This window comes from Panulirus ornatus, chromosome 56 (assembly GCF_036320965.1).
Source record: "Panulirus ornatus isolate Po-2019 chromosome 56, ASM3632096v1, whole genome shotgun sequence".
NCBI classification, from domain to species: domain Eukaryota; kingdom Metazoa; phylum Arthropoda; class Malacostraca; order Decapoda; family Palinuridae; genus Panulirus; species Panulirus ornatus.
In genome coordinates, this window is record NC_092279.1 from 5,274,960 (window position 1) to 5,302,364 (window position 27,405).

General features: G+C 40.7%; 1 protein-coding gene across 3 annotated transcripts in view; it reads left to right on the top strand.

The window, feature by feature from the left end:
• Window positions 1-27,405, top strand: part of Dlg5 (Discs large 5) — a 591,115-nt gene that overhangs the window by 327,095 nt on the left and 236,615 nt on the right. The gene's annotated exons all lie outside the window — the stretch shown is intronic.

The window sequence follows — 27,405 nt, forward strand, 5'->3', positions numbered from 1 at the left end:
TTTTTATGCCATACTTCTATTTTGATTGGTAAGTTTTTTCAAACCCTTTTTCCATATTTTTATACTTTCAAAGCTAATGGGGCAAATTGATCCTTGAGAGTAAGATGAGGTTTGAAAAATGAGAACTGTTGCTCTCCTAAGGATAATGCCTGTGAGAAATTTTCCAGATCGCAACCTCCCTCCTTATCTTCCCTTCTCAATTGAAAAATGTTTCTGTTGATCTGTAAACATTAGGCATGATCCAGCATTAAAGAAAAAATTCCCTCAATAGACTGTTAGTTTAGCATTAAAAAGTAAACATTATTACCATTGTGTTGGCCTGGTTAACTACTGAGTGATGCCTTAAGGGGATGTGAATATGTTTGACAGTTCATAATAAGAGAGGGGAAAAAATGATATTTCTTGCCAGTGAGTTTGTTTTCCACCTATACTCTTATGTCAAACAGTGGCAGAGTGTTGACAGTAAATAACTTGAATGTATTTTCAAATATTTACACCTTTCACAGACATTCAGTGTGAAGATTGGCTGGCAATTATAGAGAAGAAATTGGAGGATTTGTTTCTTTTCTAATACTGAATGCTCACATTGGCTGGCAATTATAGAGAAGAAATTGGAGGATTTGTTTCTTTTCTAATTTTGAATGCTCCACACACTTTTCGGTTATAGATACTCTTATTTCATACACAGGCTCAGCATTGGTGTAACATAAATCTGTGTAAAGATATTACACCTTCACACAACATGTAATGGAAGTATTAGGATAGTGAGTGGCTGGTACACGTGAGAATTTTTTTTCACTCGTGTTTTTTCCTATCATATGTTACCACAAACAATGACTCACCAGGTGTGGTCACATGTTTTATTTTTAGAATTACATTCTAGACTTAAGATGCATTGCTTTTTTATCATTCAGAAGCTTTGCCTCCACTATCTATCTGTCTACCTATATCTCTGATACCTGTTCCCAACCACAATGGAGTGGCTGCAGCAATAGTCTCCATAACTAGTGAACTCCAGTGCTGCTTCTTAGGCTAGTACCTCACCCTTAACAGGCTTCTGGCAGAGGACAACTCTAGTGCAGTGTTTGCAAAGGCTCCTACCTGATGTTCCAAGTGACTACTTTTACCTAATGCTCCTTCCTACCTACTACTTTTACCTAATGCTGCTGCCTAAATTTTCTTTTCTACTGCTACTATCTGTTGCTCTTACCATTTTCTCAGAAGGCAGGGCTAACTCTGTACATGAATAATCATTGCAAATGCCTTACAGGAAGGTTAAGGATTAACCAATGATAAACTCCCTTGGGGATGTCCTTGTCACAGGAAATGTAAGGCACCCATTGTGATCAGTCACTGGCAGAAGGGTGGAACCCAGACAAGATGTAGGCCACAACTACTGAGTGGGATGTTGTTAAGGGATGAGAGGTATTTGTATCACCCGAAGACAGAGGGTTGGAAGTTTCCAACCTCTTAAGAGATTCTCTCACAGCTCATGTGACTCAGGCCCAGAGAGAAACAGTTTTTCATTCTTCAGAATGCACTTATTTCTTTAATACTATGAAAGTTTTGAGCATGATTCAGTTTTGACAAGATTAGCCATAGTGTCCTAACAAAATGGAAATCTAAACAAAATTTATTTAATTATTGTTGATAATTAGGATCTGAATTTTAAGATATTTTGTGCATGCTTAACACTGAAACTTTGACAACTACTCTGTGTGTTTTTATGATAAACTGTTGTATTAATTGTTCAAACTGTAAATTTACAGAGTACGCTGAAGTATATGATACCTCTCCTTGATTATGCATTTTGTAATTATCATTCTTTTATATATCAAGAGCCATCATATTTAAGGTTATGTATATAAGTATGAGTCCATCAAAAGTGTAGGGATTAAATTTTTTGAAAGTATTACTGAAAAGCACCTTTTTTTTTTTTCTTTTTTTTCAGAATGAAGATTACAGGTTAGAATTTTCCTGATGAACTGGGTGCTTTCATTTTATTCTAATTTCCTTTTGACACTCGACAAAAAAAAATGTTTCAAGCTGTGTGAAGGAATTTTCAAACCATGTTCAGTATTTAGGGGTCAGTCATTCATAATACACTGCCAGAAATGTCACCCTGATCATCAGGAACTAGTCCCTTTATACTTTTGGTTTTCTCTTCCTTCCTTTATGTATAGGATTCTTTCACTTCATTTTAATTTTCTTTTGATGTTTGACATGTATCATAAGTTCTTTGCTTGTGTCTGTTTTTGGGTAATCATTTTTTGAAAGAGGAGTTCCTCTTAACACTCTAGTGTTCCAGTACCACATTTTGCATCATTTGCTTGGAGAATTCATTTAGCCTACTTTATGCATTACAAGGCTCAAATGGCATGTGAGGAGTATGAGTGGTTGAGGCATAAGCCACCCTGAGGTTTGCAGAAATATCAGGTTTATACTTCGATATGGTGGTTATGCACCTCAGTGAAGGAAAATGCACCTGTCTTCTCCCTTAAATGTTGTGATTTTAAGAGATTCTAGTGTTATTTATTACTGCTGTACAAATGTATGTTGTGTATAACCCATCATGGAGTAGCAAGCAAAAACAATTGCTTGGTAAGTGGTCCAAATGGTGAAAGCAATGAGTAAAAGGCACTGCCACTTTTAGGGAGTCATCTTACAATGAGTAGTATGATCTTTATGGTGACACTGTAGACAGTGGTGTTCATACTGTTTATAGAGATGGTAATTTGAGATGATATGAGGGGATTGATTTTGACATGTTAGATCCATGTGGACAACAAGAATTGCAGTGAACATGCCCAGACCAACTGATGATGAACCATCCCAAGGGACACCAGCCTAAGCCATGCTCACTTAAGCATGGCGTAATGATAAGTTTTTGCCACTAAGACTCATCAAGTTACACATTATAAAGAGTATAGTTTTTGCTATTGAAACAACTTCTATGGTGAGTGAACTTTGAGAGGTGATACATCTCATGCCAACACTGAGAGGGATGATGGTAAAAAATACCATGTGTCAGACTTCAGTGAGTGCATGTCTCAACACCTAAAACCATTTCAAGATTATTCACATTATAACGTTAAGTGCAGTACCTCATGATAATACTGACTTTGATAAAAATTCATGCCGTAATGGAGTCTTTGACTTAAATGTAAAATTTGTAGATCCTCAAATAGCATTTCAGCCTCATTGAAGAGGCTATGTCATGGAGGGGTTGCCTAGCTTTCAATGTGTATCAGCTAGATAAACTAGACAAGTTGTGGTTATGTCTTTGATTTCAGTGTGTATGGTGGGATGGGAAAAACAACCACAGAAGCTCAAATGAACTTAATAGCCTCACTCCAAAACAAAGGCTACTCTATGGATAACTATTGTAATTTTGTGAAGCTTAGTGAACAGTGTCTTGAACAAGGTGAATGCACCTATGAAAATGCAGCATAGTGCATAGAAAGCTTTGGAAGTTGTAGCAAAGAAGAAAGTGCTTGTTATTACAGAAGTTTTTCCATGGAAGGACTGTCTTCATCATTGTTTGGAAAGATAAAAGACTTGTTTCATTGATTATTACATGCAATAGTGCAGACACAGTGCAAATTTGAAGTCAGGAAGAGAGCTTACAATGGGATGGGTCAGCTTCAATGGAAACAAGAACTGTGAGCGAACCAGAGGCCATGTATGAATATACTGACCATATGAAGGAGTAGATAATTTTGATCAAGTGTTGAAATACTGCCATTCGTTTGAAGACTGAAGAAATGGGCCAAAAAGTTCATTTACTAAATACAATTAGCTCTTCATAGTGCATATGTTCTTTACAAATGCTTTACTATACAACTGGTGTAAAGGCACTTACAGTGCTGGACTTTCTTGAGTTATTGTATACTTCATTCATAGATTCTAATTACAATAATTAGCCTCTGTCAAGCATGCACCAGTAATAGTAGTTGATGTAAGCACTTCACTCAATCCAAACTCATCCTCACTGTCATCATCACCAGCTTGAGGACCCACTTGCAGCACCAAAAGGTAACTATTTACCCCCATAGTAAACTGACAAGAATATAATCTGAAGAAGAAGAGGTAGAAGCTACCCTCTGTGGGAAGAGGCCTTGTTATATGAACTTATTTGACCATCTGAAACCTAATTTAGACCACTTGCTCTTTATAGCCCCAAAAAGGTTGAGGTGCAGGGTGTGTTTAAAGGCCAGTAAAAGAGATGCTAAATATAAAGATGGTTCTGTAGTGTTACTGTGTGCAGCCTGTAGCCACTCCAGGTATCATTACAAGTAAAATAGTGGATGGGGCTGCATTAAACCACCCTCCATCCACTCACTCCCCCAAAAAAATCATCAGTAATATTGAAAAGCACATTCACATTTTAATGAAATGCCTTGAAGTTGGTGGAGGAATCATCAGAGATGCTTTTCATGACCTTATTGGTAAGTACATTACAATTATTGGTTATGTTGGTGGTGTGATTAGCACTGGTGATGGTGGTGTAGTGAGTTTGGTTGACTTAGTGATATTGGAGGTGTAGTGGTGGTGATAGTGGATATGAAGATGGAGCTAGTGTTAATGCAGAGCTGGAGTGGTGGTAATGTTGGAGATGAAGATAATGGTTGATTATGGTGGTGATTTTGGAGGTGGAATAGTGTTGGAGTCAATGGTGGTGGTGTTAGTGGTAAAATTAGTATTTTTTTATAAGGATATGATAGGGGGAACTTTTGCACTTTTATAGATATAAAAAAAATCTGTATAATACATACATAATATAGTATGTTTTCACATCATAGTGAGATGTAATGCAATTTTTTCTCTTCCTGTGATAGGGAATTTTTCCAAATATTTGAATACAAAAACATCTGAATATAAGCCAGTTAATGTATGACGGAAAACAGTGCAGAAATTTAGAAATTACTGTAAACATTTACACACCATGCTTCTCCAGCCTGTCTTCACTTGAATCACTGTGTTAAAACTACAGGATAAGCATTGCAGACTATGGGACTGAAACTGTGACCTCAACCAAGCTGATTGGCTCTGTAGATTACAGAATTTGAAATTTTTCTTTGTAATCAACAAATTGTGGATCACTCCAACTTACTAGATGTTTAACTAAGTTATCAATGTGTATGACTGAAATATAGGGCTGCTTGCACTTCATGCACTCCATATACATGGGAATGGAGTAAATATTGCTTATTTTTTTTTAGATAACTTTCCCACCTTATTAAGAAAATATTAACATCATGTATATATAAAGAAATGAGCAAAAGGCTAGAGCAAGTAGATGAGGATGAGGATTGAAAAAAAGCATTAATGGTAGGTTGTGGAATTTTTAGTAACATTTATAGGCTTTGAAAAGTCTGAAGGAATTTCTCAGGGATCATTGCATGGAGAATAAAACCAAGTTTTGATCTTGTAGGAAGATATTTCTTCATGTGGAGAACACATGAACAAGAGAATTAGCAGAAGCCTTGCAGTCTTTAGGAATAATAGAGCATATCTCAATAATAACTTATGGATAATTTCATCTCTTTGTAAGGACATACGGAAAGAATGAGGGAGGAGAGGTTGACAAAAAGTATATATTTGTCAGATGTAGAGGAGGACAAGGAAAAGTGTTTGACCAAACTGAAGTTGAAAGGATGGAGTGAAAAAGATTTTGAGTGCATAAAGACTGGACATGTAAGAGGGGTAAAGACATCCAAGGGATAGAGAATTGGAGCAATGCATATAGGAGTGATATGCTGTTAGTAGATTGAACTCGGGCATATGAAGCAGCCATGGGAACCTAAAGAAAGGTCTGTAGAGCATGGTTGTGGATAGGGGTCTATTTTCCGTGCATTACACATGACAGCAAAGGAATTGGATGTAAGCAAATGAGGCTCTTCTCTATGTCTGTTCCTGGCTTTACCTTGCTAATGTAGGAAACAATGAACAAATATACAAGAAAAAGAGAGAATATGAATTTTTTCATCCATATTTGGCATTTCCCACATTCGCGAAATAGCGTAGCATTAAGAACAGAGGGCTGAGCCTTAGAGGGAATATCCTCACTTGGCCCCCTTTTCTGTTCCTTCTTTTTTGGAAAGAAAAAAAAGTGGAGGGGAGGATTTCCAGCCCCTTGCTCCCTTCCCTTCTAGTCGCATTCTACGATATGCAGGGAATATGTGGGAAGTATTCTTTCTCCCCTATCCCCAGGAATGGATGAAGGCAAGCAAGTATGAACATGTACATGTGTATGTATGTGTATGCCTGTGTATGGGCATGTGGAACGTCTGGGGTAAACCATGGAAAATTTTGTGGGGCCTGGACGTGGAAAGGGAGCTGTTTTCGGTGTATTATACATGACAGCTAGAGACTGAGTGTGAACGAATGTGGCCTTTGTTGTCTTTTCCTAGTGCTACCTTGCGCACATGCGGGGGAGGGGGTTGTCATTTCATGTGTGGCGGGGTGGCGATGGGAATGAATAAGGGTAGACAGTATGAATTATGTACATGTGTATATATGTATAGGTCTCTGTGTATATATATATGTATACGTTGAGATGTATAGGTATGTATATGTGCGTGTGAGGACATGTATGTATATACATGTGTATGTGGGTGGGTTGGGCCATTCTTTCGTCTGTTTCCATGCACTACCTCGCTAACGCTGGAGACAGCGACAGAGTATAATGATGATGAAATATGATTATTTCTTTTTTATTTTTCAAACATTTTTACCATTTCCTGCATTAGCGAGGTAGTGTTGAGAACAGAGGACTGAGCCTTGGAGAGAAAATTCTCACTTGGCTCCCTTCTGTGTTCTCTCTTTTGGAAAAGTTAAAACTGGAGGGAAGGATTTCTAGCCCCCCCGCTCCCTCCCCTTTTCGTCACCTTCTATGACATGTAGGGAATACGTGGGAAGTATTCTTTCTTCCCTATCCCCAGGAATGGATGAAGGCAAGCAAGTATGAATATGTACATGTGTATATATGTATATGTCTGTAGATGTTTTTGTATATGTTGATATGTTTATTTATATCCCCTTTTAGGATTTGAAATACAAGGAGAGGAAGGTTTCCAGCGCCCTGCTCCTCTCACCCCCTATAGTTGCCTTCTATGACGTGGGTAATACATGGGAAGTATTCTTTCTCCCCTATCCTGGGGCCTGGATGTGGATAGGGAGCTGTGGTTTCGGTTCATTACACATGACAGTTAGAGACTGAGTGTGAATGAATGTGGCCTTTTTGTCTGTTTTCCTGGTGCTACACTGCTGAAGCAGTGGTAGCGATGCCATATGTGCTGGAAAGGATCACAGTTTGCGCGTGATCAAGATATTCCTATGAGTCCACGGTGAAAATGAAACACGAAAAGTTCCCAAGTGCTTTTTCGTGTAATAATCACATCATCAGGGGAGACACAAGAGAGAAATATAACAGTCGGTTGACATACATTGAAGAGACGAAGCTAGGACGCCATCTGGTAAATATGTGATTGTCCAAAACATACAACGAGCGTTCATAAACTTATCATTTTACAAATCTTATCAACAATAAAGTTATCTAATTTGTATAGACCATCACTAATATTAAGATTATAATTCTGGAGTAACGCCATCTCACTTATTAACTCTAACTCTATTACCAAGAGAAATGTCATTGAATCTTCTATTCTTAAATACACAAAGGATTATAATCTTAATATTAGTGATGGTCTATACGAATTAGATAACTTCATTGTTGATAAGATTTGTAAAATGATAAGTTTATGAACGCTCGTTGTATGTTTTGGACAATCACATGTTTACCAAATGGCGTCCTAGCTTCGTCTTCGATGTATATCAACTGACTGTTATATTTCTCTCTTGTGTCTCCCCTGATGATGTGATTATTACACGAAAGTGCACTTGGAAACTTTTCGTGTTTCATTTTCCCGTGGCCTCATAGGAATACATATGTGCATGTGTGTGTACAGGCGTTTATGTATATATATGCATATATGAGTGGATGGGCCATTCTTCATCTGTTTCCTGGCACTGCCTCGCTGATGTGGGAAACAGCGATTAAGTATAATGATGATAATAGATATATTATATCCTTGTTAGCTGATGAAACAGAGTAAAAATACATCAAAGAAAATCTTGTTTTGAAGGAGTTGATTTGTCTTTGCTACTGAGCTCAGCACTGTCTTAGAGCTGCAGGAGCCTTTTAGAAGCATCCTTTCTGAAAGGGGTGTAGGGATAAAAGATGATGATAGCATGTATTAGATGGCCATGATAAGGGCATACAGTTTCCAATGCCATCACAGCTACCATGAACAGAATATTCTTGGTGATCAGTAGGAACAGTTCGTAGGGAATCATGGTCTATTGTTCAGTCACTTTGCTGTAATAGAAACATGTGTACAGAAAAAAAAGATGGTGCCAGCAAACCTACAGGTGCGTAGGATACAGAGCCATAGTAAGGCATGTACCTGCTCAGTAAAAAGTGTACAAGATATAAAGAGGCACAAAATAAAGCATGTAATCGCTTGATAGGAGGCACATAGGGTATGGGGAGAGACACAATAAAGCATGAACCTAGCTACTGAGAGGCACATTTGGCATGGAGAAGTACACAGTAAAGCAAGTTTCTGCCAGTGAAGAGGCACATAATGCATGGAGTGGCACACAATAGAGCCTGTACTTGCCTTTTGAGAAGCACATAGAGTGCAGAAAGACATGTCATGCCGCAAAGTGTATGTGAACAGGTCTTGCTTATGAAATGTGAAGTCCTATTTACATTTCAAGCATCACATCACATGCTGGCATGCCTTTGTCTGTATAATTTCTCATACTATGATATGCCAAACATGTCCTGTAAGGTAGGGTGAGTGTGATATTGCAGGGTAACTGGGATGATGTTTGAGAAATTTTGGTTCAATAGTATGCATAACCAAATACACTTATTTCAAATATATGATTATGCAGTTTATTTCTTAGTGTTTGTGTATTGTGTTTATGACAGTCATCTCTATTTACAATGTGCGTGTGATGTACAGGTACTAGATTTCTAAAACGCCGAAAAAGGTAACTGAATGAACACGTCTACTTTGATTACCTTTCAAGATATCAAGGAATTGTTGGAGGAAGTTTATATTTACACCGCAAACTAAAAATATGGCAAGGTATGTAAAAATACTCTGTTTAAACTATCTTTTGAAGCACTTAAAATGTGGGTACTTTAAAGCTGTGAGGTAACTGGGATTATAGTGGAAGTTTTTTGAGATGCCATAAATGGACTGCATAATAGTTATTCTTGACGATTGCATCATTACATAGCTATACCTGTCTTTAATTTTTCTCCTACAGATATAGAATTTATATCAATAATGATTAAAGTAAAAGTATTACAGGTGTTTTGTGTTTTCTTTGATATAGGAAGATGCCAAGGACTTACAGACTATTTTGGAGCATCCAGGATGCACTACACCTCAGAGGTGATGCAGTCAGCATTGACATCCATAACCGGGGGTTTGCCTATCCAACTAGCATCTGAGAAGTACAAGATTCCATGCACGACCATGATTAATAAGCCGTTTGACAAATGAAAGGAATATGGGAAACTAGGCAAAAAGCAATATCCTGCATCATTAAGAAGAGATAGTGACTGTACAGAACATCATGACCTAAGCAGACTTTGGATATGCCTTTGATATCTATAGGCTTTGTGAATTTGTTCTGTCATATAACAGAAAGGTTAGGCACCCAGTTTTGCAAGGACTGTGCACATGGCTTCTTGTGGCAACATAGAAATTTAATGAAGGATCTTCTGGAATTTTGTGAGAAAATGAGCTTTCTAAGGAGGATAGTAATAAGTTCTTAAGAAATCTTCAGAAATCACTGGAAGGTGTACCACCTGAGAATATCATAAATTTTGATGAGACTAACCTCAACAATAACCCAAAGGAATGTTGTTGATTTATGGACAAGGCACTGAACATCCAGGAAGTGTCATAAAGTTTTCAAAGTCCTCTCAATCTCTGTGATGTTTACTTGTTCTGCCTGCGGCAGAGTCCTACCTCCATATATTGTATATAAAGCAGAAGATCTGTCAAGAAGAGTTGGGCAGTTTTGAAGCCCCACTTAACCACCGTCAAGTGACTGAGACCCACCCCACATCTTAGTAATAGCTCCCTGACCTGACTCTTTCTCTGTTCATTTCTCCAGCATTTGCAGTCTTTAATCTAACCTTTCTGTTGAACACTATCTATCCTGATCTCTGAAACCTTGCTGTCCAAAGGCTGCTTCTCCTCTGTATTGTCAGATCTTCAGCTTGAATCTGTATCATGATTTCTGCTCCAAGGTTGGAGTTTGTTTCTGTTTTCATGCCAGAATATGTGGTGGTCACCACATGGGTCTTGAGTCTCCCATCTTTGAAGCCATCTTGCTCAAAATTTTTCTATTTTGAAGAACCTTGCTTTTGTACTTTGTATTTATCTCCACCTCTTTCTCCAGCTATATGCAGTGCTATGACTGTTTTAATTTCTGCCACAAAGCATTACTGTCATCACATCCTTATACTGCATTCTTCTGCATAATGTACTCTACAAGGATTGCGTAGGCTTTACCCAGGATGATTTCACTGGAGCTGAGACCCTTTCTTTTTCTCTCCATAACAATCTAAGAACATATACTTAACACCCAACATAAGTTTGCAACACTTTTTTCACCATATCTGCCCCCTTAGATTCCTTTGATCACAAGCTTATTTCTGTTACTTTTAATTGGGATGCTTACCATCTGTCCCCCCTCATAATGCAAACTCTGCACTCAAGGAGAGCACAACAGTCATCTCTACACATCTATTTGTCTGGCTTTTCTGAGGATGATTCATGATTTCATTGCTGGCCAATTTGCCATGAGCTGTGCTGACCTTATAGTTGAGGTTGTCTTGACCTGGTTGGAGTCCTACAGACCTTATGGGAAATATTTATCCCCTCGCTCTACTTGATTGTCTTTGTTATGATGTCTTGCATTAGGGAAAAATAATATCAGGTCATAAAATCCATTTGGTTCTTATTTTTGCTTGTATTCACTGCACATAAAGTCAGACTCTATGGAAAAAAGTGTTCTAATTTGGATTTTACTAACAAATTTTTGGTTTTCAACCAGATGTATCTAATAACTTCTGTAATTCTTTCGACCTGATCAGTTTATAAGCAACACTTGTACTGATAAAGTCAATTGTTTTTCCACTGTGTAATTTCCTCTAATTCACCTGGGATGATTCAGCATCTGGTTTTCTTTCCCTGTCTCCTACTAAACTTAAGCCACCTTCTATATTTTCTTTGAGAAGTGATTTTCATGTACTTTTCCACCTCCTAGTGGACAAGGCATGTGGTCCAGAGGGCATGCCCCTTCATATTCAAAGGGAGCTTGCTCAGATCCTTGCTAGTTTATTTTCTTTGTGTGTAAAACCCATACATTCCTGTTCTTGGAAGCATGCCTTGGTGCATCCCATCTTTAAGACAGGAAATTATTATAACCTTTGGCCCATTGCTTACATTTCCCAAACTCCAAAGTCTCTGAAACTTACTGTAACACTCTGTCTTTTAAGCATGTACAATGCTGGTTTTTCTTTTGCCCATCGTGAATATGGCTTTTGCAGCGCTAGGTCAACTGGACAGGGATGAGTGGAAACTCTTTTGCCGTGGCCATCACCTTGATGGGAGTTCCCAGAGGGAATGAACATCAGAGATATAGATAGGTAGATAGATAAATCCACTGATGATCTTTTCTCTCATGTGAATCACCTTTGGCCCTCTTGTCTCAGGGGTTTTTAGTGAAACTTATATTGTGACCCTCAGTATCTTCTATGCATTTAACAGGGTGTGGCACAACTCTTTGCTTGCTCAGCCTCTTTCTTTAATTTTTCTGCTTCTCTGCACTTCCAGATGCATAGCTTCCTCTCTTTTCATTCCATTGCGTTATCTGTTGATGGAATTACTTGTCCCTTATATCCTTTAACCAGTGGTCCTGAAGATTCTGTCCAAATGCTGGCTCTTTCATGTCTGTCCACATACTATCTTTTAACTCTTTTCACTGTGACACTGATGATTCCACTTCACTCACTTCAGCTCTCTTTCTCTGCTTTGCTATCCTTTTCTTCTGTTGCTTGCAAGGGGTCCTTTTCTCTTTCTTTCCTCTCTTCTTCTTCTTCTTCTTTCAGTTTTTAGCATTAAGGCCAAACCACCTCACTTGGACCTTGGATCTGTGTGGTCTCTCTATGTAACTCTCTTCCTCTCCATATTCTGATACTAATCTCTGTAATGAACATACCTCCTCTCACATTTTGGATCTGTTGCATTGCAGAATGAAGAAGCACTAACCTAATTAAATTCAGTGGTACTGAGAAAGTTTCTCCATATATCTCTTTCTAAGTGTTGCTTGCTTCTGCCTGCTTAGTCTCAAAGCACACTATTCACCCCTGTTGCAACAAACATGATGGGCATAACTCATGAAAATTCCACACAATGAGCATCATGAAGTCTGCTGCCCAAAAGCTGGTGGTGCTTTGATTATTTTTCTTGTGAGTATCTTTTCCATATGTATAGGGGATTTTATTTGTCCTGGTATGGATTACTGTACTGTACTACTCACATATGTGGAGTGATTCCTCATCCACTTCCTTATTAGAGAGAGTGGAATCAGAAGCCTCTCATCTCAATAATTCTTCTGAAATCACTTCTCTGCAAACTTCTCCTCCTCTCCACTGCAGTGTTGCTGACATCTCTCATTTATTTTAGCCACTGCTTTCTTGAGCTGTCTGGATGTGTCCTTGCAGCTATGGCTTTGATTTGTGCCTTCCTGGCAGCTGCTTCCCTTAGTGACAAGGCAGGCCTTGTGGGGGTTGGCAGAAATAATACTTCCTTTGGTGAGATAGTGATGCTGTGTATCCTTCCTTTTCTTCATTTATCTTTCCTTCTTCCTATTACCTTTCTTCCTTCAAGAGTCAGGTCTACAGACATTTGCAGAGCCCTAAATTGTCTTTTTTTTTTTTGTCTTTTACTCTCGCAGCTCTCTTTTCACCCAAAACACCCAAGATTGGGGCATGTTTTGCCTGTGCCATGTCAGAGAGCATATGGTGTACGAAGTGAGAGGGTTGGGGAGAGTGATTTGGTGGGCGGAGAAGGGGTTGTGAGGGCTTTGCGGAAGATGAAGGCCGACAGGGCAGCGGATTTGGGTGGTATTGCAGTGGAATTTATTAAAAAAGGGGGTGACTGTGTTGTTGACTGGTTGGTAAGGATATTTAATGTATATATGGCTCATGGTGAAATGCCTGAGGATTGGCAGAATGCATGCATAGTGCCATTATACAAAGGCAAGGGGGATAAATGTGAGTGTTCAAATTACAGAGGTATAAGTTTGTTGAGTAATCCTGGGAAATTATATGGGAGGGTATTGATTGAGAGGGTAAAGGCATGTACAGAGCATCAAATTGGGGAAGAGCAGTGTGGTTTCAGAGGATGGTAGAGGATGCGTGGATCAGGTGTTTGCTTTGAAGAATGTATGTGAGAAATACTTGGAAAGACAAATGGATTTGTATGTGGCATTTATGGAACTGGAGAAGGCATATGATAGAGTTGATAGAGATGCTCTATGGAAAGTGTTAAGAATATATGGTGTGGGAGGCAAGTTGCTAAAAGCAGTGAAAAGTTTTTATCAAGGATGTAAGGCATCTGTGTGAGTAGGAAGAGAGGAAAGTGATTGGCTCCCGGTGAATGTCGGTTTGCGGCAGGGTTGCGTGATGTCTCCATGACTGTTTTATTTGTTTATGGATGGGGTTGTTTGGGAGGTGAATGCAAGATTTTTGGAGAGAGAGGTGAGTATGCAGTCTGTTGTGGATGAGAGGGCTTGGGAAGTGAGTCAGTTGTTGTTCGCTGATGATACAGTGCTGATGGCTGATTCAGGTGAGAAACTGCAGAAGCTGGTGACTGAGTTTGGTGAAGTGTGTGAAAGAAGGAACGTGGGAGTGGATGTGAATAAGATTAGGGTTGTTGGGTACAGTAGGGTTAAGGGACAAGTCAGTTGGGAGGTAAGTTTGAATGGAGAAAAACTAGAGGAAGTGAAGTGTTTTAGATGTCTGGGAGTGGATTTGGCAACAGATGGAACCATGGAAGCAGAAGTGAGTCACAGGGTAGGGGAGGGGGCGAAAGTTCTGGGAGCGTTAAAGAATGTATAGAAGGTGAGAACATTATCTCGAACAACAAAAATGGGTATGTTTGAAGGAATAGTGGTTCCAACAATGTTAAATGGTTGCGAGGCATGGGCTACAGATAGGGTTTTACGGAAGAGGGTGGATGTGTTGGAAATGATATGTTTGAGGACAATATGTGGTGTCAGGTGGTTTGATCAAGTAAGTAATGACGATTAAGTAATGAGAGGGTAAGAGAGATGTGTGGTAGTGAAAAGAGTGTGGTTGAAAGAGCAGAAGAGGGTGTTTTGAAATGGTTTGGTGACATGGAGAGAGTGAGTGAGGAAAGATTGACAAAGAGGCTATATGTGTCAGAGGTTGAGGGAATGAGGAGAAGTGGGACCAAATTGGAGGTGGAAGGATGGAGTTGAAAAGATTTTGAGTGATCAGGGCCTGAACATGCAGGAGGGTGAAAGGAATAGAGTGAATTGGAATGATGTGGTATGCTGGGATCGACATGGTGTTAATGGATTGAGCCAGGGCATGTGAAGCATCTGGGATAAACCATGGAAAGTTTTGTGGGGCCTGGATGTGGAGAGGGAGCTGTGGTTTCGGTGCATTATACATTATACATTATTTTATTTATTTATATATAGCTGGGGAGTGCCTGGAATGAGGAAGTTGAAAGTAAATGTGAATAGAATTAAGTGTTTTGGGTATCTGGAAGATGACATGACAATGAATGGAACCATGGAAGTGGAAGTGAGTCATAGGATGGGTGAGATGGCAAAGGTTTTGGGAGCATTGAGGAATGTGTGGAAAAAGAGGTTATTACCTTGGAGGGAGAAATTAAGTATGTTTGGATATAAAGTAGTCCCAGCGATGTTGTATGAATGTGAGGCATGGACTAAAGATGAGAATGTGCAGAAGAGGAGAGTGGTTGTGTTAGAAATTAAATTTTGGTGACAGTAATTAATATGAGGTGGCTGGTCAAGTAATGAAACGGTAAGAGAGAGTTGTGCTGATATGAATAGTGTGGTAAAGAGAGCTGAAGAGGGTGTGCAGAAATGGTTTGGACATATGGGGAGAATGAGTGAGGCAAGGTTGAGAGAAAGGATAGATGCATTAGAAGTGGAGGGGACAAGACAGGAAGACCACATTGGAGATGGAAAGATGGAGTGAATAAGATTTTGAGTGATTGGGGCTTGAACATATAGGAGGATTAAAAGCTTGCACAGCATAGAGAGAATTGGAGTGATGTGGTATACAGGGATTGATGTGCTGTCAGTGGACTGAGTAAGGGCAGGGCATATGAAGTAACTTGGGAAAGCCATGGAATGGTTTGTGGGGCCTAGCTATAGGCAGGGAATGTGGTTTTAGTTCATTACACTTGATAGCGAATCGATATGAGCAACTGAGATTCTTCATTGTCTTTTCCTGGCACAACCTCGCCAATGCAGGAAATGGTGAATGAATATGAAAGAATGAACAATATATATTTATATTTATTTGTTTATTATACTTTGTCGCTGTCTCTCTTGTTAGCGAGGTAGCTTAAGGAAACAAATGAAAGAATGGCCCAACCCACCCACATACACATGTATATACAAACATGTCCACACACGCACATATATATACCTATACATTTCAACGTATACATATATATACATACACAGACATATAGATATATACGCATGTACACAATTCATACTTGCTGCCTTTATTCTTTTCCATCACCACCCCTCCACACATGAAATGTCAACCCCTCCCCCCCACTTGCTTGCAAGGTAGCGCTAGGAAAAGGCAACAAAGGCCACATTCATTCACACTCAGTCTCAAGCTGTCATGTATAATGCACCGAAACCACAGCACCATTTCCACATCTAGGCCCCACAAAACTTTCCATGGTTTACCCCAGACGCTTCACATGCTCTGGTTCAATCCATTGACAGCATGTCGACCCCAGTATACCACGTCGTTCCAATTCACTGTATTCCTTGCACGCCTTTCATCCTCCTGCATGTTCAGGCCCCGATCACTCAGAATCTTTTTCACTCCATCCTACCACCTCAAATTTGGTCCCCCACTTCTCCTCGTTCCCTCCACCATGGAAAGTTTTGTGGGGCCTGGACGTGGAAAGGGAGCTGTGGTTTCAGTGCATTATACATGACAGGTAGAGACTGAGTGTGAACAAATGTGGCCTTTGTTGTCTTATTCTAGTGCTACCTCTCGCGCAAGCATGGGGAGGGGGTCGTCATTTCGTATGTGGTGAGACGGCGACAGGAATGAATAATGGCAGCAAGTATGAATTATGTACATGTGTATATATGTATATGTCTGTGTATGTACATGTTGAAATGTGTAGGTATATATATATGCGTGTGTGGACATGTATGTATATACATGTGTATGTGGGTCGGTTGGGCCATTCTTTTGTCTGTTTCCTTGCGCTACCTCGCTAACGCAGGAGACAGTGACAAAGTATTATGGTGATATATATATATATATATATATATATATATATATATATATATATATATTTTTTTTTTTTTTTTTTTTTTTTCCGCTGTGTCCCGCGTTTGCGAGGTAGCGCAAGGAAACAGACGAAAGAAATGGCCCAACCCACCCCCATACACATGTATATACATACATGTCCACACACGCAAATATACATACCTACACAGCTTTCCATGGTTTACCCCAGACGCTTCACATGCCCTGATTCAATCCACTGACAGCACGTCAACCCCGGTATACCACATCGATCCAATTCACTCTATTCCTTGCCCTCCTTTCACCCTCCTGCATGTTCAGGCCCCGATCACACAAAATCTTTTTCACTCCATCTTTCCACCTCCAATTTGGTCTCCCACTTCTCCTCGTTCCCTCCACCTCCGACACATATATCCTCTTGGTCAATCTTTCCTCACTCATTCTCTCCATGTGCCCAAACCATTTCAAAACACCCTCTTCTGCTCTCTCAACCACGCTCTTTTTATTTCCACACATCTCTCTTACCCTTACGTTACTTACTCGATCAAACCACCTCACACCACACACTGTCCTCAAACATCTCATTTCCAGCACATCCATCCTCCTGCGCGCAACTCTATCCATAGTCCACGCCTCGCAACCATACAACATTGTTGGACCACTATTCCTTCAAACATACCCATTTTTGCTTCACGAGATAATGTTCTCGACTTCCACACATTCTTCAAGGCTCCCAGGATAGAGTGGCAGATATAGGGTGTTTTGGTCGAGGTGGTGTGCAAAGTGAGAGGGTTAGGGAAAATGATTTGGTAAACAGAGAAGAGGTAGTAAAAGCTTTGCGGAAGATGAAAGCCGGCAAGGCAGCAGGTTTGGATGGTATTGCAGTGGAATTTATTAAAAAAGGGGGTGACTGTATTATTGACTGGTTGGTGAGGTTATTTAATGTATGTATGACTCATGGTGAGGTGCCTGAGGATTGGCGGAATGCGTGCATAGTGCCATTGTACAAAGGCAAAGGGGATAAGAGTGAATGCTCAAATTTCAGAGGTGTAAGTTTGTTGAGTATTCCTGGTAAATTATATGGGAGGGTATTGATTGAGAGGGTGAAGGCATGTACAGAGCATCAGATTGGGGAAGAGCAGTGTGGTTTCAGAAGTGGTAGAGGATGTGTGGATCAGGTGTTTGCTTTGAAGAATGTATGTGAGAAATACTTAGAAAAGCAAATGGATTTGTATGTAGCATTTATGGATCTGGAGAAGACATATGGTAGAGTTGATAGAGATGCTCTGTGGAAGGTATTAAGAATATATGGTGTGGGAGGCAAGTTGTTAGAAGCAGTGAAAAGTTTTTATCGAGGATGTAAGGCATGTGTACGTGTAGGAAGAGACGAAAGTGATTCTTTCTCAGTGAATGTAGGTTTGCGGCCGGGGTGTGTGATGTCTCCATGGTTATTTAATTTGTTTATGGATGGGGTTGTTAGGGAGGTGAATGCAAGAGTTTTGGAAAGAGGGGCAAATATGAAGTCTGTTGGGGATGAGAGAGCTTGGGAAGTGAGTCAGTTGTTGTTCGCTGATGATACAGCGCTGGTGGCTGATTCATGTGAGAAACTGCAGAAGCTGGTGACTGAGTTTGGTAAAGTGTGTGAAAGAAGAAAGTTAAGAGTAAATGTGAATAAGAGCAAGGTTATTAGGTACAGTAGGGTTGAGGGTCAAGTCAATTGGGAGGTAAGTTTGAATGGAGCAGAACTGGAGGAAGTAAAGTGTTTTAGATGTCTGGGAGTGGATCTGGCAGCGGATAGAACCATGGAAGCAGAAGTGGATCATAGGGTGGGGGAGGGGGCGAAAATCCTGGGAGCCTTGAAGAATGTGTGGAAGTCGAGAACATTATCTCGGAAAGCAAAAATGGGTATGTTTGAAGGAATAGTGGTTCCAACAATGTTGTATGGTTGCGAGGCGTGGGCTATGGATAGAGTTGTGCGCAGGAGAGTGGATGTGCTGGAAATGAGATGTTTGAGGACAATGTGTGGTGTGAGGTGGTTTGATCGAGTAAGTAACGTAAGGGTAAGAGAGATGTGTGGAAATAAAAAGAGCGTGGTTGAGAGAGCAGAAGAGGGTGTTTTGAAATGGTTTGGGCACATGGAGAGAATGAGTGAGGAAAGATTGACCAAGAGGATATATGTGTCGGAGGTGGAGGGAACGAGGAGAAGTGGGAGACCAAATTGGAGGTGGAAAGATGGAGTGAAAAAGATTTTGTGTGATCGGGGCCTGAACATGCAGGAGGGTGAAAGGAGGGCAAGGAATAGAGTGAATTGGATCGATGTGGTATACCGGGGTTGACATGCTGTCATATATATATATATATATATTTATTATTTATTTTGCTTTGTTGCTGTCTCCCGCGTTTGCGAGGTAGCGCAATGGGAAACAAATATATATATATATATATATATATATATATATATATATATATATATATATATATTATCCCTGGGGAAGGGGAGGGAGCAGGGGGGGCTGGAAATCCTCCTCTCGGTTTTTTTTTTCCAAAAGAGGAAACAGGGAAGAGGGCTAAGTGAGGGTACTCCCTCAAAGGCTCAGTCGTCTTTTTCTTAACCTTGCTAACGCGGGAAATGGCAAATAGTATGAAAAACAAAAATATATATATTATTTTATTTATTTATTTTGCTTTATCGCTGTTGTCCGCATTAGCGAGGTAGTGCAAGGAAACAGACGAAAAAATGGCCCAACCCACCCACATACACATGTATATACATACACGTCCACACACGCAAATATACATACCTATACATCTCAATGTACTCATATATATACACACACAGACATATACATATATACACATGTACATAATTCATACTGTCTGCCTTTATTCATTCCCATCGCCACCTTGCCACGCATGGAATAACAACCCCCTCCCCCCTCATGTGTGCGAGGTAGCGCTAGGAAAAGACAACAAAGGCCCCATTTGTTCACACTCAGTCTCTAGCTGTCATGTAATAATGCACCGAAACCACAGCTCCCTTTCCACATCCAGGCCCCACAGAGCTTTCCATGGTTTACCCCAGACGCTTCACATGCCCTGGTTCAATCCATTGACAGCACGTCGACCCCGGTATACCACATCGATCCAATTCACTCTATTCCTTGCACGCCTTTCACCCTCCTGCATGTTCAGGCCCCGATCACTCAAAATCTTTTTCACTCCATCTTTCCACCTCCAATTTGGTCTCCCACTTCTCCTTGTTCCCTCCACCTTTGACACATATATCCTCTTGGTCAATCTTTCCTCACTCATTCTCTCCATGTGGCCAAACCATTTCAAAACACCCTCTTCTGCTCTCTCAACCCCACTCTTTTTATTTCCACGCATCTCTCTTACCCTATTATTACTTACTTGATCAAACCGCCTCACACCACATATTGTCCTCAAACATCTCATTTCCAGCACATCCACCCTCCTGCACATAACTCTATCCATAGCCCACGCCTCGCAACCATACAACATTGTTGGAACAACTACTACTTCAAACATACCCATTTTTGCTTTCCGAGATAATGTTCTCGACTTCCAAACATTCTTCAAGGCTCCCAGAATTTTCACCCCCTCCCCCACCCTATGATTCACTTCCGCTTTCATGGTTCCATCCACTGCCAGATCCACTCCCAGATGTCTAAAACACTTTACTTCCTCTAGTTTTTCTCTATTCAAACTTACCTCCCAATTGACTTTACCCTCAACCATACTGTACCTAATAACCTTGCTCTTATTCACATTTACTCTTAACTTTCTTCTTTCACACACTTTACCAAACTCAGTCACCAGCCTCTGCAGTTTCTCACATGAATCATCCACCAGCGCTGTATCATCAGCGAACAACAACTGACTCACTTCCCAAGCTCTCTCATCCCCAACAGACTTCATACTTGCCCCTCTTTCCAAAACTCTTGCATTCACCTCCCTAACAACCCCATCCATAAACAAATTAAACAACCATGGAGACATCACACACCCCTGCTACAAACCTACATTCACTGAGCACCAATCTCTTTCCTCTCTTCCTATACGTACAAATGCCTTACATCCTCGATAAAAACTTTTCACTGCTTCTAACAACTTGCCTCCCACACCATATATTCTTAATACCTTCCACAGAGCATCTCTATTAACTCTAAAATATGCCTTCTCCAGATCCATAAATGCTACATACAAATCCATTTGCTTTTCTAAGTATTTCTCACATACATTCTTCAAAGCAAACACCTGATCCACACATCCTCTACCACTTCTAAAACCACACTGCTCTTCCCCAATCTGATGCTCTATATATGCTTTCACCCTCTCAATCAATAACCTCCCATATAATTTACCAGGAATACTCAACAAACTTATACTTAACTCTGTAATTTGAGCACTCACTCTTATCCCCTTTTCCTTTGTACAATGGCACTATGCAAGCATTCTGCCAATCCTCAGGCACCTCACCATGAATCATACATACATTAAATAACCTTACCAACCAGTCAACAATATAGTCACCCCCTTTTTTAATAAATTCCACTGCATTACCATCCAAACCTGCTGCCTTGCCGGCTCTCATCTTCCGCAAAGCTTTTACTACCTCTTCTCTGTTTACCAAATCATTTTCCCTAACCCTCTCACTTTGCACACCACCTCGACCAAAACACCCTGTATCTGCCACTCTATCATCAAACACATTCAACAAACCTTCAAAATACTCACTCCATCTCCTTCTCACATAACCACTACTTGTTTTCACCTCCCCATTAGCCCCCTTCACTGAAATTCCCATTTGTTCCCTTGTCTTACGCACTTTATTTACCTCCTTCCGAAACATCTTTTTATTCTCCCTAAAATTTAATGATACTCTCTCACCCCAACTCTCATTTGCCCTCTTTTTCACCTCTTGCACCTTTCTCTTGACCTCCTGTCTCTTTCTTTTATACATCTCCCACTCATTTGCATTTTTTCCCTGCAAAAATCGTCCAAATGCCTCTCTCTTCTCTTTCACTAATAATCTTACTGCAAATGACTGGGAGATTTATAAAAGAAAGAGGCAGGAGGTCAAGAGAAAGGTGCAAGAGGTGAAAAAGAGGGCAAATGAGACTTGGGGTAAGAGAGTATCATTAGATTTTAGGGAGAATAAAAAGACATTTTAGAAGGAGGTGAATAAAGTGCGTAAGACAAGGGAACAAATGGGAACATCAGTGAAGGGGGCTAATGGGGAGGTGATAACAAGTAGTGGTGATGTGAGAAGGAGATGGAGTGAGTATTTTGAAGGTTTGCTAAATGTGTTTGATGATAGAGTGGCAGATATAGGGTGTTTTGGTCGAGGTGGTGTGCAAAGTGAGAGGGTTAGGGAGAATAATTTGGTAAACAGAGAAGAGGTAGTAAAAGCTTTGCGGAAGATGAAAGCTGGCAAGACAGCGGGTTTGGATGGTATTGCAGTGGAATTTATTGAAAAAGTGGGTGACTGTGTTGTTGACTGGTTGGTAAGGTTATTTAATGTATGTATGACTCATGGTGAGGTGCCCGAGGACTGGCGAAATGCTTGCATAGTGCCATTGTACAAAGGCAAGGGGGATAAGAGCGAGTGCTCAAATTATAGAGGTATAAGTTTGTTGAGTATTCCTGGGAAATTATAAGGAGGGTATTGATTGAGAGGGTGAAGGCATGTACAAAGCATCAGATTGGGGAAGAGCAGTGTGGTTTCAGAAGTGGTAGAGGATGTGTAGATCAGGTGTTTGCTTTGAAGAATGTATATGAGAAATACTTAGAAAAGCAAATGGATGTGTATGTAGCATTTATGGATCTGGAGAAGGCATATTACAGAGTTGATAGAGATGCTCTGTAGAAGGTATTAAGAATATATGCTGTGGGAGGTAAGTTGTTAGAAGCAGTGAAAAGTTTTTATCGAGGATGTAAGGCATGTGTAGGAGTAGGAAGAGAGGAAAGTGATTGGTTCTCAGTGAATGTTGGTTTGTGGCAGGGTAGTGTGATGTCTCCATGGTTGTTTAATTTGTATATGGATGGGGTTGTTAGGGAGGTGAATGCAAGAGTTTTGGAAAGGGGCAAGTATGCAGTCTGTTGTGGACGAGAGAGCTTGGGAAGTGAGTCAGTTGTTGTTCGCTGATGATACAGCACTGGTGGCTGATTCATGTGAGAAACTGCAGAAGCTGGTGACTGAGTTTGGTAAAGTGTGTGAAAGAAGAAAGCTGAGAGTAAATGTGAATAAAAGCAAGGTTATTAGGTACAGTAGGGTTGAGGGACAAGTCAATTGGGAGGTAAGTCTGATTGTAGAAAAACTGGAGGAAGTGAAGTGTTTTAGATATCTGCGAGTGGATTTGGCAGGGGATGGAACCATGTAAGCAGAAGTGAATCATATGGTGGGAGAGGGGGAGAAAGTTCTGGGAGGGTTGAAAAATGTGTGGAAGTCGAGAACGTTATCTCGGAAAGCAAAAATGGGTATATTTGAAGGAATAGTGGTTCCAACAATGTTGTATGGTTGCGAGGCGTGGGCTATGGATAGAGTTGTGCGCAGGAGGATGGATGTGCTGGAAATGAGATGTTTGAAGACAATGTGTGGTGTGAGGTGGTTTGATCGAGTAAGGAACGTAAGGGTAAGAGAGATGTGTGGAAATAAAAAGAGCGTGGTTGAGAGAGCAGAAGAGGGTGTTTTGAAATGGTTTGGGCACATGGAGAGAATGAGTGAGGAAAGATTGACCAAGAGGATATATGTGTCGGAGGTGGAGGGAACGAGGAGAAGAGGGAGACCAAATTGGAGGTGGAAAGATGGAGTGAAAAAGATTTGTGTGATCGGGGCCTGAACATGCAGGAGGGTGAAAGGAGGGCAAGGAATAGAGTGAATTGGATCGATGTGGTATACCGGGGTTTCCATGGTTTACCCCAGACGTTCACATGCCCGGGTTCAATCCATTGAAGCACGTCACCCCGGTATACCACATCGACCAATTACTCTATCCTTGCACCCTTTTCCCCCCTCCTGCATGTTCAGGCCCCGATCCCCAAAATCTTTTTCCCCTCCATCTTTTCCCCCTCCAATTTGGTCCCCATTCTCCTTGTTCCCTCCCCCTTTACCATATATCCTCTTGGTCAATCTTTCCTCACCATTCTCTCCATGGGGCCAAACCATTTCAAAAACCCCCCCCTTTTTTTGCTCTCTAACCCCACTTTTTTATTTCCACCATCTCCTTACCCTTTTTAAATTACTTGTTTTAAACCCCTCACACCACAATTGTCCTCAAACATCTCTTTTCCAACCCCCACCCCCCTGCCCCTAACTCTATAAGCCCCCCTGAACCATCCCAAAATTGTTGGAACAACTTCTTCAAACATACCCATTTTTGCTTTCCGAGATAATGTTCTCGACTCCAAACTTCTTCAAGGCTCCCCGATTTTTCCCCCCCCCCCCACCCCATGATTCACTTCCGCTTCATGGTTCCATCCCTGCCAGATCCACTCCCCGATTCTAAAACACTTTACTTCCCCATTTTTCCCATTCAAATTACCTCCCAATTGACTTTACCCTCAACCAACTGTACCCAATACCTTGCTCTTATTCACTTTACTCTTAACTTTCTTCTTTCACACACTTTTCCAAACCAGTCACCGCCTCTGCAGTTCTCCATGAATCACACCGCGCTGATCTCTGCGAACAACAACTGACCCTTCCCAAGCCTCTCTCCCCAACAGACTTCATACTTGCCCCTTTTCCCAAAAATCTTGCATTTACCTCCCTAACAACCCCCTCCATAAACAATTAAAAAACCTGGAGAAAACACACACCCCGCCAAAACCCACATTTACTGAAACCCCTCTTTTCCTCTCTTCCAACTACAAATGCCCTTACTCCTCGAAAAAACTTTTTCACTGCTTTAAAAACTTGCCTCCCACACCATATATTCTTTTAAAAACCTTCCACAGAAAAAATTTTTATTAAACCCAAAAATTTCCTTCTCCGATCCAAAATGCTACATACAAATCCATTTTCTTTTCTAAGATTTCTCAAATACATTTTCCCAAAACAACCCGACCACCATCCTCTACCATTTCCAACCGCCTTTCCCCAAATTATGGCCATAAATCTTTCCCCTCCAATAATAAATCCCATTTTTCCGGTTAAAAAATTTCTTTAATTTAATTTGGATCATCAAATTTTTTTTGTAAAAGACATGCAAGCATTCGCCCAACCTCAGGGGACCTCCCCCGAATCATAATACTTAAATAACCCTTTCCAACCAGTCAAAATAATCACCCCCTTTTTTAATAAATTTCCCTGCATTACCATCCAAAAACCCGCTGCCTGCCGGGTTATCTTCCGCAAAGCTTTTACTACCTCTTCTCTGTTTACCAAAACATTTTCCCTAACCCTCTCACTTTTTCACACCACCTCGACCAAAACCCCTTACTGCCACTCTATCATCAAACACATTCAACAAACCCTTTAAAATACTCACTCCATCTCCTTTACATAACATCTTTTTTCATCCCCCCTTTGCCCCTTCATGAAATTCCCCTTTTTCCCTGTCTTACCACTTTTTTACCTCCTTCCGAACATCTTTTTTTTTTCCCTAAAATTTAATGATATCTCTCACCCCAACTCTCATTTTTCCCCTTTTTCACCTCTTGCACCTTTCCTTGACCTCCTGTCTCTTTCTTTTATACATTCCCATCTTGCTTTTTTTTCCTGCAAAAAACGTCCAAATGCCCTTTTCTTTGATAGAGTGGCAGATATAGGGTGTTTTGGTCGAGGTGGTGTGCAAAGTGAGAGGGTTAGGGAAAATGATTTGGTAAACAGAGAAGAGGTAGTAAAAGCTTTGCGGAAGATGAAAGCCGGCAAGGCAGCAGGTTTGGATGGTATTGCAGTGGAATTTATTAAAAAAGGGGGTGACTGTATTATTGACTGGTTGGTGAGGTTATTTAATGTATGTATGACTCATGGTGAGGTGCCTGAGGATTGGCGGAATGCGTGCATAGTGCCATTGTACAAAGGCAAAGGGGATAAGAGTGAATGCTCAAATTTCAGAGGTGTAAGTTTGTTGAGTATTCCTGGTAAATTATATGGGAGGGTATTGATTGAGAGGGTGAAGGCATGTACAGAGCATCAGATTGGGGAAGAGCAGTGTGGTTTCAGAAGTGGTAGAGGATGTGTGGATCAGGTGTTTGCTTTGAAGAATGTATGTGAGAAATACTTAGAAAAGCAAATGGATTTGTATGTAGCATTTATGGATCTGGAGAAGACATATGGTAGAGTTGATAGAGATGCTCTGTGGAAGGTATTAAGAATATATGGTGTGGGAGGCAAGTTGTTAGAAGCAGTGAAAAGTTTTTATCGAGGATGTAAGGCATGTGTACGTGTAGGAAGAGACGAAAGTGATTCTTTCTCAGTGAATGTAGGTTTGCGGCCGGGGTGTGTGATGTCTCCATGGTTATTTAATTTGTTTATGGATGGGGTTGTTAGGGAGGTGAATGCAAGAGTTTTGGAAAGAGGGGCAAATATGAAGTCTGTTGGGGATGAGAGAGCTTGGGAAGTGAGTCAGTTGTTGTTCGCTGATGATACAGCGCTGGTGGCTGATTCATGTGAGAAACTGCAGAAGCTGGTGACTGAGTTTGGTAAAGTGTGTGAAAGAAGAAAGTTAAGAGTAAATGTGAATAAGAGCAAGGTTATTAGGTACAGTAGGGTTGAGGGTCAAGTCAATTGGGAGGTAAGTTTGAATGGAGCAGAACTGGAGGAAGTAAAGTGTTTTAGATGTCTGGGAGTGGATCTGGCAGCGGATAGAACCATGGAAGCAGAAGTGGATCATAGGGTGGGGGAGGGGGCGAAAATCCTGGGAGCCTTGAAGAATGTGTGGAAGTCGAGAACATTATCTCGGAAAGCAAAAATGGGTATGTTTGAAGGAATAGTGGTTCCAACAATGTTGTATGGTTGCGAGGCGTGGGCTATGGATAGAGTTGTGCGCAGGAGAGTGGATGTGCTGGAAATGAGATGTTTGAGGACAATGTGTGGTGTGAGGTGGTTTGATCGAGTAAGTAACGTAAGGGTAAGAGAGATGTGTGGAAATAAAAAGAGCGTGGTTGAGAGAGCAGAAGAGGGTGTTTTGAAATGGTTTGGGCACATGGAGAGAATGAGTGAGGAAAGATTGACCAAGAGGATATATGTGTCGGAGGTGGAGGGAACGAGGAGAAGTGGGAGACCAAATTGGAGGTGGAAAGATGGAGTGAAAAAGATTTTGTGTGATCGGGGCCTGAACATGCAGGAGGGTGAAAGGAGGGCAAGGAATAGAGTGAATTGGATCGATGTGGTATACCGGGGTTGACATGCTGTCATATATATATATATATATATTTATTATTTATTTTGCTTTGTTGCTGTCTCCCGCGTTTGCGAGGTAGCGCAATGGGAAACAAATATATATATATATATATATATATATATATATATATATATATATATATATATTATCCCTGGGGAAGGGGAGGGAGCAGGGGGGGCTGGAAATCCTCCTCTCGGTTTTTTTTTCCAAAAGAGGAAACAGGGAAGAGGGCTAAGTGAGGGTACTCCCTCAAAGGCTCAGTCGTCTTTTTCTTAACCTTGCTAACGCGGGAAATGGCAAATAGTATGAAAAACAAAAATATATATATTATTTTATTTATTTATTTTGCTTTATCGCTGTTGTCCGCATTAG